Source organism: Pleurodeles waltl, unplaced genomic scaffold (assembly GCF_031143425.1).
Source record: "Pleurodeles waltl isolate 20211129_DDA unplaced genomic scaffold, aPleWal1.hap1.20221129 scaffold_39, whole genome shotgun sequence".
Taxonomy (NCBI): domain Eukaryota; kingdom Metazoa; phylum Chordata; class Amphibia; order Caudata; family Salamandridae; genus Pleurodeles; species Pleurodeles waltl.
Window position 1 is genome coordinate 592,383 of NW_027150097.1, and position 13,894 is coordinate 606,276.

Here is a 13,894-nt window from a genome sequence, read left to right on the forward strand (position 1 = left end):
GCGATAGACAGTAGGTGGTGACTGACATTGCTTCAGGACTCCTAGGGTTGAGGATCGTGGATGTTGGTTCCATCGTGTAATGATTAGCACTCTGGACTCTGAATCCAGCAATCTGAGTTCCAATATCGGTAGGACCTGGAATGTTTGTAATAATACTTTTGTTTTAATTTATTGCAGGTCTTGAGCAGGAAACCATTTGTATCTCTGACATAACCCGTCTCTTCCTCTTTTCATTCCCCTCGTGGTTTCTGCGGTTTGGGGGCATCTATACATTATTCTATAGGCGTTGCTGGGGACACTTGATGCTACACACAGGTGTTGTCTACGTTCTGTGTCTGTGTGGACACCTCTCTACTCTGGCTACACAACTGTAAGATGCACAGTGTGGACCTGACTCCACTTGGCCTTCTCACCGGATAACTTACAAGGAGAGAGAAGCTTACGGAAATGTACGGTGTGAAAGAACGACTTTACCAAAGTGTTAATGTATGAAATTGCCCTTTTCTTTTTTTTTGTGAGTTGCAAATGGTAACCTTTGACTAAAGCAAGTACCCAAAAATAAACAGTTTTCAGCTGGACTCATATAACTTGCATTTGCAGTGGAAGATCTGCCTGGAGCAGTATATGAGTGTGAAAAGGTCTCTAGTTTTGTCTTGAAATACCAGAGACTTCGGCGCTCTCCACCAGTCTCCTTCGACATCACATCCTGATGCTGAACAGTATTAGCACGTAAATGAATAAAAAACTGTCTGACGTGTACATGCACATGTGTGCATATGTACCACGGTGCTATAGTCTGATGACATATATGTGCCAGTCTGTGGGGTCAAAGGGCAGTCAGAAGTTACTGGGCCACCGTTGTATCAATGAGGACTGTGTACTTCCTGTGCCCTGGGGCATTCGTACTCTGGTCCCTCAAACTAGGGTGGAAGCCCCCCTTTAGCACATGACTCTCAGAATAACAAGTCAGAGCAGACATTAGTGTAACTGGGTACTCACACTTGTGAAAGGCACAAGTGCAAGTAGTGAACTGCAACCTGACCTCACAGCATACACTTTAGACATCCTTTGTAAACACACACACATATTTTCAGTATAACTTGTTTAGATTTTACATCAATAAATATGGTAATATTTGTACTTGAAATGTTTAATTTGCCTACCTTTGGCGCATATTCCTAGTACCTTATATTTTAACTTTTCTCCATTCGGGTGTATACAATTGGTATAATGTCAGAAAGGGAGAAGACGACCGAGAATGCCTAAGAATGTGCGCTTACATGCTTTTAAGAACATATGTCTGGTGTTGTGACAAAGCAGCAGTGACCACTTCAGCTCAGCACTTGCTTCTTCCTCTGCTGTCCCAAAATATTGTGGAATTACTAGTCTCTGCGCCTCTGACAAGGCTGCTGACATCCAATTGATGATTTGTAGCCTTGTGGGCTGTGAGTGCTTTGGCTGTGCTGCCCCCTGGAAGTCACTCTGTGAAGATGCAGGTACCTGGGAACAACCCAGACTACTTCTGAGCTGTTTCTTCTCTATGTGAACCATTCCAGTGTCAGGACTGGAGTCGGTGCTGTTATTAGATAGAGAAGGAGTATAACTCGAGCCCCAGGAGGGCAGCCTGGAGCCTGTGACAGGTGCAGGGGAGTGTTGTCAAGGAAGCAGCTGGAAGATAACTGGAGAGGGGTCTGTGGGGCCATCAGTCTGGTGAGGAAACCCAGGAATGTCCTACGGGAGGGGCGTGGCTTTGTCTGGCTCAAGGGGAGGGGTTAGTAATAGTGAATGCAGGGACTGCTGCTGTCCTCCGTGTCCTGGGCTCTGTGTATGTGTAGAAGCTCTAAGGTTGTAAATAATGAGACCTGACAGGTTGTGGCAGAAATGATGACTTCTGGTCATTCCTTCTCTTTTGTCAGAAGTGAGGTGTCTGTTACCCCAATTGATTGTGTACTACTGAGAAGAAGAATATAACTCTCAGTGTACGGAATGCACTGTGACCTTGGGAGACACCTCACATACACTAAGCTGTATAAAAAGTTCACAGTTCCCATATGGTCTAGCATTTAGGATTCCTGGTTTTCACGCAGGCGGCCTGGGTTCGACTCCTGGTATGGGAAATCCTTTTTTTTTTTTTTCACTACTCAGACATTTTAATCTTTCTCAGTTTTTTTCTATAAACCTAAATGAACCTAAAGTCTTAATACATGTCACTTGCTTTGTCTTCTGCTTCCATCTAATGCCGTCAGAGGTTTACACCGACCCCCAGATCTACTGCCCTCTCTCCCCAGCCCTTGACCTGTACATTAATACTATGAAGGGTTATTCCTTGTTTTTCTTTTATTGCACAACAAAAAGTACAGATTATATAAAGAGACCGGGGCACAGAGAAGAAGGCAGCAATTGACTGTGGTCCCACCATGGGAAATTCGCATTTTATTACCTGCCCCTTCCATACTGTGGGTTCATCATTTGTTTTATGACATGATTTCCCTGCTGTGTTGTATCTAGTATAAGACTTGAGTACTTTATGTGTTTTATATCATCTGTGATATTGCAGCTGTTGTTTGCAGTGTCCACATTTTGCAACCAGTGTGCTTTGTACCCTCACTGCTGCTCTCTCAGAGAGGGTAGGCTGAACACTACCGGTAGTATCAGACACCAGAGATGCCTCCTGTACCTGGAATAAAACTCTGCTTCTTTGTAAGAAATACAGGGGTGAAGATCTGCTGCATTCACAGTGACCCACTGACTCTTTTACAAAGGTTCCCAGCCGTGCAAAGACTCTGGGTGGTTAGTTAAGGGGCCATGCTAAATGGAGATTTTGAAGCATCAGACGAGACGTTTTCTTTGTTTCTGCATCAGCAAAAGTATATTTCTGTTTTTATGTTATTACTTGTGAAATACACATTTTAGTTGTGCTGTTGGATTTGTCATGTTTGATTTACAGTGTGAACGAATTCAAGCGATAGACAGTAGGTGGTGACTGACATTGCTTCAGGACTCCTAGGGTTGAGGATCGTGGACGTTGGTTCCATCGTGTAATGATTAGCACTCTGGACTCTGAATCCAGCAATCTGAGTTCCAATATAGGTAGGACCTGGAATGTTTGTAATAATACTTTTGTTTTAATTTATTGCAGGTCTTGAGCAGGAAACCATTTGTATCTCTGACATAACCCGTCTCTTCCTCTTTTCATTCCCCTCGTGGTTTCTGCGGTTTGGGGGCATCTATACATTATTCTATAGGCGTTGCTGGGGACACTTGATGCTACACACAGGTGTTGTCTACATCCTGTGTCTGTGTGGACACCTCTCTACTCTGGCTACACAACTGTAAGATGCACAGTGTGGACCTGACTCCACTTGGCCTTCACACCGGATAACTTACAAGGAGAGAGAAGCTTACGGAAATGTACGGTGTGAAAGAACGACTTTACCAAAGTGTTAATGTATGAAATTGCCCTTTGCTTTTTTTTTGTGAGTTGCAAATGGTAACCTTTGACTAAAGCAAGTACCCAAAAATAAACAGTTTTCAGCTGGACTCATATAACTTGCATTTGCAGTGGAAGATCTGCCTGGAGCAGTATATGAGTGTGAAAAGGTCTCTAGTTTTGTCTTGAAATACCAGAGACTTCGGCGCTCTCCACCAGTCTCCTTCGACATCACATCCTGATGCTGAACAGTATTAGCACATAAATGAATAAAAAACTGGCTAACGTGTACATGCACATGTGTGCATATGTACCACGGTGCTATAGTCTGATGACATATATGTGCCAGTCTGTGGGGTCAAAGGGCAGTCAGAAGTTACTGGGCCACAGTTGTATCAATGAGGACTGTGTACTTCCTGTGCCCTGTGGCATTCGTACTCTGGTCCCTCAAACTAGGGTGGAAGCCCCCCTTTAGCACATGACTCTCAGAATAACAAGTCAGAGCAGACATTAGTGTAACTGGGTACTCACACTTGTGAAAGGCACAAGTGCAAGTAGTGAACTGCAACCTGACCTCACAGCATACACTTTAGACATCCTTTGTAAACACACACACATATTTTCAGTCTAACTTGTTTACATTTTACATCAATAAATATGGTATTATTTGTACTTGAAATGTTTAATTTGCCTACCTTTGGCGCATATTCCTAGTACCTTATATTTTAACTTTTCTCCATTCGGGTGTATACAATTGGTATAATGTCAGAAAGTGAGAAGACGACCGAGAATGCCTAAGAATGTGCGCTTACATGCTTTTAAGAACATATGTCTGGTGTTGTGACAAAACAGCAGTGACCACTTCAGCTCAGCACTTGCTTCTTCCTCTGCTGTCCCAAAATATTGTGGAATTACTAGTCTCTGCGCCTCTGACAAGGCTGCTGACATCCAATTGATGATTTGTAGCCTTGTGGGCTGTGAGTGCTTTGGCTGTGCTGCCCCCTGGCAGTCACTCTGTGAAGATGCAGGTACCTGGGAACAACCCAGACTACTTCTGAGCTGTTTCTTCTCTGTGTGAACCAATCCAGTGTCAGGACTGGAGTCGGTGCTGTTAGTAGATAGAGAAGGAGTATAACTCGAGCCCCAGGAGGGCAGCCTGGAGCCTGTGACAGGTGCAGGGGAGTGTCGTCAAGGAAGCAGCTGGAAGATAACTGGAGAGGGGTCTGTGGGGCCATCAGTCTGGTGAGGAAACCCAGGAGTGTCCTACGGGAGGGGCGTGGCTTTGTCTGGCTCTAGGGGAGGGGTTAGTAATAGTGAATGCAGGGACTGCTGCTGTCCTCCGTGTCCTGGGCTCTGTGTATGTGTAGAAGCTCTAAGGTTGTAAATAATGAGACCTGACAGGTTGTGGCAGAAATGATGACTTCTGGTCATTCCTTCTCTTTTGTCAGAAGTGAGGTGTCTGTTACCCCAATTGATTGTGTACTACTGAGAAGAAGAATATAACTCTCAGTGTACGGAATGCACTGTGACCTTAGGAGACACCTCACATACACTAAGCTGTATAAAAAGTTCACAGTTCCCATATGGTCTAGCAGTTAGGATTCCTGGTTTTCACCCAGGCGGCCTGGGTTCGACTCCCGGTATGGGAAATCCTTTTTTTTTTTTTCACTACTCAGACATTTTAATCTTTCTCAGTTTTTTTCTATAAACCTAAATGCACCTAAAGTCTTAATAAATGTCACTTGCTTTGTCTTCTGCTTCCATCTAATGCCGTCAGAGGTTTACACCGACCCCCAGATCTACTGCCCTCTCTCCCCAGCCCTTGACCTGTACATTAATACTATGAAGGGTTATTCCTTGTTTTTCTTTTATTGCACAACAAAAAGTACAGATTATATAAAGAGACCGGGGCACAGAGAAGAAGGCAGCAATTGACTGTGGTCCCACCATGGGAAATTCGCATGTTATTACCTGCCCCTTCCATACTGTGGGTTCATCGTTTGTTTTATGACATGATTTCCCTGCTGTGTTGTATCTAGTATAAGACTTGAGTACTTTATGTGTTTTATATCATCTGTGATATTGCAGCTGTTGTTTGCAGTGTCCACATTTTGCAACCAGTGTGCTTTGTACCCTCACTGCTGCTCTCTCAGAGAGGGTAGGCTGAACACTACCGGTAGTATCAGACACCAGAGATGCCTCCTGTACCTGGAATAAAACTCTGCTTCTTTGTAAGAAATACAGGGGTGAAGATCTGCTGCATTCACAGTGACCCACTGACTCTTTTACAAAGGTTCCCAGCCGTGCAAAGACTCTTGGTGGTTAGTTAAGGGGCCATGCTAAATGGAGATTTCGAAGCATCAGACGAGACGTTTTCTTTGTTTCTGCATCAGCAAAAGTATATTTCTGTTTTTATGTTATTACTTGTGAAATACACATTTTAGTTGTGCTGTTGGATTTGTCATGTTTGATTTACAGTGTGAACGAATTCAAGCGATAGACAGTAGGTGGTGACTGACATTGCTTCAGGACTCCTAGGGTTGAGGATCGTGGACGTTGGTTCCATCGTGTAATGATTAGCACTCTGGACTCTGAATCCAGCAATCTGAGTTCCAATATCGGTAGGACCTGGAATGTTTGTAATAATACTTTTGTTTTAATTTATTGCAGGTCTTGAGCAGGAAACCATTTGTATCTCTGACATAACCCGTCTCTTCCTCTTTTCATTCCCCTCGTGGTTTCTGCGGTTTGGGGGCATCTATACATTATTCTATAGGCGTTGCTGGGGACACTTGATGCTACACACAGGTGTTGTCTACGTTCTGTGTCTGTGTGGACACCTCTCTACTCTGGCTACACAACTGTAAGATGCACAGTGCGGACCTGACTCCACTTGGCCTTCTCACCGGATAACTTACAAGGAGAGAGAAGCTTACGGAAATGTACGGTGTGAAAGAACGACTTTACCAAAGTGTTAATGTATGAAATTGCCCTTTGCTTTTTTTTTGTGAGTTGCAAATGGTAACCTTTGACTAAAGCAAGTACCCAAAAATAAACAGTTTTCAGCTGGACTCATATAACTTGCATTTGCAGTGGAAGATCTGCCTGGAGCAGTATATGAGTGTGAAAAGGTCTCTAGTTTTGTCTTGAAATACCAGAGACTTCGGCGCTCTCCACCAGTCTCCTTCGACATCACATCCTGATGCTGAACAGTATTAGCACATAAATGAATAAAAAACTGTCTGACGTGTACATGCACATGTGTGCATATGTACCACGGTGCTATAGTCTGATGACATATATGTGCCAGTCTGTGGGGTCAAAGGGCAGTCAGAAGTTACTGGGCCACCGTTGTATCAATGAGGACTGTGTACTTCCTGTGCCCTGGGGCATTCGTACTCTGGTCCCTCAAACTAGGGTGGAAGCCCCCCTTTAGCACATGACTCTCAGAATAACAAGTCAGAGCAGACATTAGTGTAACTGGGTACTCACACTTGTGAAAGGCACAAGTGCAAGTAGTGAACTGCAACCTGACCTCACAGCATACACTTTAGACATCCTTTGTAAACACACACACATATTTTCAGTCTAACTTGTTTAGATTTTACATCAATAAATATGGTAATATTTGTACTTGAAATGTTTAATTTGCCTACCTTTGGCGCATATTCCTAGTACCTTATATTTTAACTTTTCTCCATTCGGGTGTATACAATTGGTATAATGTCAGAAAGGGAGAAGACGACCGAGAATGCCTAAGAATGTGCGCTTACATGCTTTTAAGAACATATGTCTGGTGTTGTGACAAAGCAGCAGTGACCACTTCAGCTCAGCACTTGCTTCTTCCTCTGCTGTCCCAAAATATTGTGGAATTACTAGTCTCTGCGCCTCTGACAAGGCTGCTGACATCCAATTGATGATTTGTAGCCTTGTGGGCTGTGAGTGCTTTGGCTGTGCTGCCCCCTGGAAGTCACTCTGTGAAGATGCAGGTACCTGGGAACAACCCAGACTACTTCTGAGCTGTTTCTTCTCTATGTGAACCATTCCAGTGTCAGGACTGGAGTCGGTGCTGTTAGTAGATAGAGAAGGAGTATAACTCGAGCCCCAGGAGGGCAGCCTGGAGCCTGTGACAGGTGCAGGGGAGTGTTGTCAAGGAAGCAGCTGGAAGATAACTGGAGAGGGGTCTGTGGGGCCATCAGTCTGGTGAGGAAACCCAGGAGTGTCCTACGGGAGGGGCGTGGCTTTGTCTGGCTCAAGGGGAGGGGTTAGTAATAGTGAATGCAGGGACTGCTGCTGTCCTCCGTGTCCTGGGCTCTGTGTATGTGTAGAAGCTCTAAGGTTGTAAATAATGAGACCTGACAGGTTGTGGCAGAAATGATGACTTCTGGTCATTCCTTCTCTTTTGTCAGAAGTGAGGTGTCTGTTACCCCAATTGATTGTGTACTACTGAGAAGAAGAATATAACTCTCAGTGTACGGAATGCACTGTGACCTTGGGAGACACCTCACATACACTAAGCTGTATAAAAAGTTCACAGTTCCCATATGGTCTAGCATTTAGGATTCCTGGTTTTCACGCAGGCGGCCTGGGTTCGACTCCCGGTATGGGAAATCCTTTTTTTTTTTTTTCACTACTCAGACATTTTAATCTTTCTCAGTTTTTTTCTATAAACCTAAATGAACCTAAAGTCTTAATACATGTCACTTGCTTTGTCTTCTGCTTCCATCTAATGCCGTCAGAGGTTTACACCGACCCCCAGATCTACTGCCCTCTCTCCCCAGCCCTTGACCTGTACATTAATACTATGAAGGGTTATTCCTTGTTTTTCTTTTATTGCACAACAAAAAGTACAGATTATATAAAGAGACCGGGGCACAGAGAAGAAGGCAGCAATTGACTGTGGTCCCACCATGGGAAATTCGCATTTTATTACCTGCCCCTTCCATACTGTGGGTTCATCATTTGTTTTATGACATGATTTCCTGCTGTGTTGTATCTAGTATAAGACTTGAGTACTTTATGTGTTTTATATCATCTGTGATATTGCAGCTGTTGTTTGCAGTGTCCACATTTTGCAACCAGTGTGCTTTGTTACCCTCACTGCTGCTCTCTCAGAGAGGGTAGGCTGAACACTACCGGTAGTATCAGACACCAGAGAATGCCTCCTGTACTGGAAGAAAACTCTGCTTCTTTGTAAGAAATACAGGGGTGAAGATCTGCTGCATTCACAGTGACCCACTTGACTCTTTTACAAAGGTTCCCAGCCGTGCAAAGACTCTTGGTGGTTAGTTAAGGGGCCATGCTAAATGGAGATTTTGAAGCATCAGACGAGACGTTTTCTTTGTTTCTGCATCAGCAAAAGTTATTTCTGTTTTTATGTTATTACTTGTGAAATACACATTTTAGTTGTGCTGTTGGATTTGTCATGTTTGATTTACAGTGTGAACGAATTCAAGCGATAGGACAGTAGGTGGTGACTGACATTGCTTCAGGACTCCTAGGGTTGAGGATCGTGGACGTTTGGTTCCATCGTGTAATGATTAGCACTCTGGACTCTGAATCCAGCAATCTGAGTTCCAATATAGGTAGGACCTGGAATGTTTGTAATAATACTTTTGTTTTAATTTATTGCAGTCTTGAGCAGGAAACCATTTGTATCTCTGACATAACCCGTCTCTTCCTCTTTTCATTCCCCTCGTGGTTTCTGCGGTTGGGGGCATCTATACATTATTCTATAGGCGTTGCTGGGGACACTTGATGCTACACACAGGTGTTGTCTACGTCCTGTGTCTGTGTGGACACCTCTCTACTCTGGCTACACAACTGTAAGATGCACAGTGTGGACCTGACTCCACTTGGCCTTCACACCGGATAACTTACAAGGAGAGAGAAGCTTACGGAAATGTACGGTGTGAAAGAACGACTTTACCAAAGTGTTAATGTATGAAATTGCCCTTTTCTTTTTTTTTGTGAGTTGCAAAATGGTAACCTTTGACTAAAGCAAGTACCCCAAATATAAACAGTTTTCAGCTGGACTCATATAACTTGCATTTGCAGTGGAAGATCTGCCTGGAGCAGTATATGAGTGTGAAAAGGTCTCTAGTTTTGTCTTGAAATACCAGAGACTTCGGCGCTCTCCACCAGTCTCCTCGACACCACATCCTGATGCTGAACAGTATTAGCACATAAATGAATAAAAAACTGTCTGACGTGTACATGCACATGTGTGCATATGTACCACGGTGCTATAGTCTGATGACATATATGTGCCAGTCTGTGGGGTCAAAGGGCAGTCAGAAGTTACTGGGCCACCGTTGTATCAATGAGGACTGTGTACTTCCTGTGCCCTGGGGCATTCGTACTCTGGTCCCTCAAACTAGGGTGGAAGCCCCCCTTAGCACATGACTCTCAGAATAACAAGTCAGAGCAGACATTAGTGTAACTGGGTACTCACACTTGTGAAAGGCACAAGTGCAAGTAGTGAACTGCAACCTGACCTCACAGCATACACTTTAGACATCCTTTGTAAACACACACACATATTTTCAGTATAACTTGTTTAGATTTTACATCAATAAATATGGTAATATTTGTACTTGAAATGTTTAATTTGCCTACCTTTGGCGCATATTCCTAGTACCTTATATTTTAACTTTTCTCCATTCGGGTGTATACAATTGGTATAATGTCAGAAAGGGAGAAGACGACCGAGAATGCCTAAGAAATGTGCGCTTACATGCTTTTAAGAACATATGTCTGGTGTTGTGACAAAGCAGCAGTGACCACTTCAGCTCAGCACTTGCTTCTTCCTCTGCTGTCCCAAAATATTGTGGAATTACTAGTCTCTGCGCCTCTGACAAGGCTGCTGACATCCAATTGATGATTTGTAGCCTTGTGGGCTGTGAGTGCTTTGGCTGTGCTGCCCCCTGGAAGTCACTCTGTGAAGATGCAGGTACCTGGGAACAACCCAGACTACTTCTGAGCTGTTTCTTCTCTATGTGAACCATTCCAGTGTCAGGACTGGAGTCGGTGCTGTTATTAGATAGAGAAGGAGTATAACTCGAGCCCCAGGAGGGCAGCCTGGAGCCTGTGACAGGTGCAGGGGAGTGTTGTCAAGGAAGCAGCTGGAAGATAACTGGAGAGGGGTCTGTGGGGCCATCAGTCTGGTGAGGAAACCCAGGAATGTCCTACGGGAGGGGCGTGGCTTTGTCTGGCTCAAGGGGAGGGGTTAGTAATAGTGAATGCAGGGACTGCTGCTGTCCTCCGTGTCCTGGGCTCTGTGTATGTGTAGAAGCTCTAAGGTTGTAAATAATGAGACCTGACAGGTTGTGGCAGAAATGATGACTTCTGGTCTATCCTTCTCTTTTGTCAGAAGTGAGGTGTCTGTTACCCCAATTGATTGTGTACTACTGAGAAGAAGAATATAACTCTCAGTGTACGGAATGCACTGTGACCTTGGGAGACACCTCACATACACTAAGCTGTATAAAAAGTTCACAGTTCCCATATGGTCTAGCATTTAGGATTCCTGGTTTTCACGCAGGCGGCCTGGGTTCGACTCCTGGTATGGGAAATCCTTTTTTTTTTTTTTCACTACTCAGACATTTTTAATCTTTCTCAGTTTTTTTCTATAAACCTAAATGAACCTAAAGTCCTTAATACATGTCACTTGCTTTGTCTTCTGCTTCCATCTAATGCCGTCAGAGGTTTACACCGACCCCCAGATCTACTGCCCTCTCTCCCCAGCCCTTGACCTGTACATTAATACTATGAAGGGTTTTCTTGTTTTTCTTTTATTGCACAACAAAAAGTACAGATTATATAAAGAGACCGGGGCACAGAGAAGAAGGCAGCAATTGACTGGTGGTCCCACCATGGGAAATTCGCATTTTTATTACCTGCCCCTTCATACTGTGGGTTCATCATTTGTTTTATGACATGATTTCCTGCTGTGTTGTATCTAGTATAAGACTTGAGTACTTTATGTGTTTTATATCATCTGTGATATTGCAGCTGTTGTTTGCAGTGTCCACATTTTGCAACCAGTGTGCTTTGTACCCTCACTGCTGCTCTCTCAGAGAGGGTAGGCTGAACACTACCGGGTAGTATCAGACACCAGAGATGCCTCCTGTACCTGGAATAAAACTCTGCTTCTTTGTAAGAAATACAGGGGTGAAGATCTGCTGCATTCACAGTGACCCACTGACTCTTTTACAAAGGTTCCCAGCCGTGCAAAGGACTCTGGGTGGTTAGTTAAGGGGCCATGCTAAATGGAGATTTGAAGCATCAGACGAGACGTTTTCTTTGTTTCTGCATCAGCATAAGTATATTTCTGTTTTTATGTTATTACTTGTGAAATACACATTTTAGTTGTGCTGTTGGATTTGTCATGTTTGATTTACAGTGTGAACGAATTCAAGCGATAGACAGTAGGTGGTGACTGACATTGCTTCAGGACTCCTAGGGTTGAGGATCGTGGACGTTGGTTCCATCGTGTAATGATTAGCACTCTGGACTCTGAATCCAGCAATCTGAGTTCCAATATAGGTAGGACCTGGAATGTTTGTAATAATACTTTTGTTTTAATTTATTGCAGGTCTTGAGCAGGAAACCATTTGTATCTCTGACATAACCCGTCTCTTCCTCTTTTCATTCCCCTCGTGGTTTCTGCGGTTTGGGGGCATCTATACATTATTCTATAGGCGTTGCTGGGGACACTTGATGCTACACACAGGTGTTGTCTACATCCTGTGTCTGTGTGGACACCTCTCTACTCTGGCTACACAACTGTAAGATGCACAGTGTGGACCTGACTCCACTTGGCCTTCACACCGGATAACTTACAAGGAGAGAGAAGCTTACGGAAATGTACGGTGTGAAAGAACGACTTTACCAAAGTGTTAATGTATGAAATTGCCCTTTGCTTTTTTTTTGTGAGTTGCAAATGGTAACCTTTGACTAAAGCAAGTACCCAAAAATAAACAGTTTTCAGCTGGACTCATATAACTTGCATTTGCAGTGGAAGATCTGCCTGGAGCAGTATATGAGTGTGAAAAGGTCTCTAGTTTTGTCTTGAAATACCAGAGACTTCGGCGCTCTCCACCAGTCTCCTTCGACATCACATCCTGATGCTGAACAGTATTAGCACATAAATGAATAAAAAACTGGCTAACGTGTACATGCACATGTGTGCATATGTACCACGGTGCTATAGTCTGATGACATATATGTGCCAGTCTGTGGGGTCAAAGGGCAGTCAGAAGTTACTGGGCCACAGTTGTATCAATGAGGACTGTGTACTTCCTGTGCCCTGTGGCATTCGTACTCTGGTCCCTCAAACTAGGGTGGAAGCCCCCCTTTAGCACATGACTCTCAGAATAACAAGTCAGAGCAGACATTAGTGTAACTGGGTACTCACACTTGTGAAAGGCACAAGTGCAAGTAGTGAACTGCAACCTGACCTCACAGCATACACTTTAGACATCCTTTGTAAACACACACACATATTTTCAGTCTAACTTGTTTACATTTTACATCAATAAATATGGTATTATTTGTACTTGAAATGTTTAATTTGCCTACCTTTGGCGCATATTCCTAGTACCTTATATTTTAACTTTTCTCCATTCGGGTGTATACAATTGGTATAATGTCAGAAAGTGAGAAGACGACCGAGAATGCCTAAGAATGTGCGCTTACATGCTTTTAAGAACATATGTCTGGTGTTGTGACAAAACAGCAGTGACCACTTCAGCTCAGCACTTGCTTCTTCCTCTGCTGTCCCAAAATATTGTGGAATTACTAGTCTCTGCGCCTCTGACAAGGCTGCTGACATCCAATTGATGATTTGTAGCCTTGTGGGCTGTGAGTGCTTTGGCTGTGCTGCCCCCTGGCAGTCACTCTGTGAAGATGCAGGTACCTGGGAACAACCCAGACTACTTCTGAGCTGTTTCTTCTCTGTGTGAACCAATCCAGTGTCAGGACTGGAGTCGGTGCTGTTAGTAGATAGAGAAGGAGTATAACTCGAGCCCCAGGAGGGCAGCCTGGAGCCTGTGACAGGTGCAGGGGAGTGTCGTCAAGGAAGCAGCTGGAAGATAACTGGAGAGGGGTCTGTGGGGCCATCAGTCTGGTGAGGAAACCCAGGAGTGTCCTACGGGAGGGGCGTGGCTTTGTCTGGCTCTAGGGGAGGGGTTAGTAATAGTGAATGCAGGGACTGCTGCTGTCCTCCGTGTCCTGGGCTCTGTGTATGTGTAGAAGCTCTAAGGTTGTAAATAATGAGACCTGACAGGTTGTGGCAGAAATGATGACTTCTGGTCATTCCTTCTCTTTTGTCAGAAGTGAGGTGTCTGTTACCCCAATTGATTGTGTACTACTGAGAAGAAGAATATAACTCTCAGTGTACGGAATGCACTGTGACCTTAGGAGACACCTCACATACACTAAGCTGTATAAAAAGTTCACAGT

At 44.1% G+C, this 13,894-nt stretch overlaps 1 non-coding gene across 1 annotated transcript; it reads left to right on the forward strand.

The window, feature by feature from the left end:
- Positions 1-5,007: 5,007 nt before the first annotated feature.
- TRNAE-UUC (transfer RNA glutamic acid (anticodon UUC)) lies at positions 5,008-5,079 on the forward strand. The gene has a single exon. It is a non-coding gene; the product is annotated as a tRNA-Glu (tRNA).
- Positions 5,080-13,894: the final 8,815 nt, after the last annotated feature.